Source organism: Trachymyrmex septentrionalis, unplaced genomic scaffold (assembly GCF_001594115.1).
Source record: "Trachymyrmex septentrionalis isolate Tsep2-gDNA-1 unplaced genomic scaffold, Tsep1.0 scaffold279, whole genome shotgun sequence".
In the NCBI taxonomy this organism is placed as follows: Eukaryota; Metazoa; Arthropoda; class Insecta; order Hymenoptera; family Formicidae; genus Trachymyrmex; species Trachymyrmex septentrionalis.
In genome coordinates, this window is record NW_017305440.1 from 399,614 (window position 1) to 401,395 (window position 1,782).

The 1,782-nt window shown below is 25.3% G+C and overlaps 1 protein-coding gene across 2 annotated transcripts in view; it reads right to left on the reverse strand.

The window, feature by feature from the left end:
• Positions 1–1,782, reverse strand: part of LOC108749241 (extracellular serine/threonine protein CG31145) — a 168,223-nt gene that overhangs the window by 100,869 nt on the left and 65,572 nt on the right. The gene's annotated exons all lie outside the window — the stretch shown is intronic.

The window sequence follows — 1,782 nt, forward strand, 5'->3', positions numbered from 1 at the left end:
CCCCAGACCTTCTATGAGAGCGGAATAATGAAATTGTTGGAAAGATGGCAAGAGGTCATCAACAAAAACGGAGAATATATTATTGATTAAAATTCATCCTTTGTATGAAAAAAACTTGTTTCATTTTAGCCTTCAAAAAGCGAACGAATATATGGATCCACCCAATATAACTATATAATTATGTATAATTATCCATACAGCACGTCCAAATATAATTTTCATTGCAAAAACATAACATAATTTCAATTTCTATTGACATATATCGGATATGCATTTGATATGAAATAATGGATGCAAATTCAATTTCAATTTGCTTTCAAGTAAAACATATATCTGATATATATCTGAAAGGTAACAAATTAGTGTCGCTATTATATGTGTAAGAGGATATCAGTTTGGCATCAGTTATGCGTTTAACACTATAATATATGAATGTATATATTATATTTCGATTTCATCGAATAATGTACGCGAGTATACAATCGGATCGATATATTTATACCCACATTAATATCACATCGAAAATATTTATCTTGATAAAAGATAATTTATAATATTGTAAAAGGTAAAGCTGTATATATGATATATACGTAATAATTACATATACATTATATATATAATAAGTTTAAACATTTTTTTTAAAAGAAATTTGAAGTTATATTAATTATATGCATTCTTTTTTTACACAGTATATTATGTCAGGTAATAGAAAATATTCATCCTTTCGGAAAGTCATTGCAGATATTTAATTGCCATTGAAACTCAGGATGAGTTGGACAGGATTCATCAGTATTACGAAGGCAGTGATGTCTTATTCAAGGAGTCACTGATCAATTAGGCTCATCAAATGATAGTCTGCTGCAGGCTTCTAGATTTCAATCCAGTGATAATATTTTAATAATCTAAGTTAGATAATATATAATAATAAATAATTGTTGCATTCATTATTAGCTGATGTAGATGAAGGATTATCATCTGAAAAAAATGTCTAATTGATTATCGCGACAGAACTAACTATATATATTGAATGCAACAATTATCACGAACCTGACATAACTGCATGCACAATATGTATGTATGTTATTATTAAAATCTCTTTTTATAATTTTACGTAAATATATATATTTTATCGTAATATACAATATATAAATCTTATTAATATATATAAATCTTATTTATTCATAGAAATTATTAGGTTTTTTGATATATAATTGTAATTTGTTAAACGGTATATTTGAATATACAGGTATATTGTAATACAGTTAATATGTTTAATATTGTACAGTGTAGATTATTTTTATAGTTGCATAGTCAGCGACCAGAAGTTTCAGAGACCAAAATTGAATATTATTGGGAAATGGCTAGTTCAAGCCATGCTAAGATACAAAACAGAAATGTACATATACTTCATATGTGTGTACTTTTTTTGTAATAATCAAATATGATCGGTTAATTTTTTACTCATATCCCTTACACCAAGAGTTACTTTTATACAATAGCTGGCTTTGCCAACTCTATATTTTTTTAAATATAATGCAATTTTTTTAATTTCTCGTTTCAGAGTGAAAAACAACAAGTTTGCATCAAACTCCAGAATAATAAAAGACAGCAAAGATAAAAATGCATAATTTTGATGACGTAAAGATTGAAATAATTATAAACTGTGCATATATGATTTCTTTAAGTTTTTAAAATTTTTTTAAATTTTTATATAATTTAGTTTATATATGTACAATATTAATTAATTGATTCATTATTTTTAGTTATTTCATTAAAGCCTTT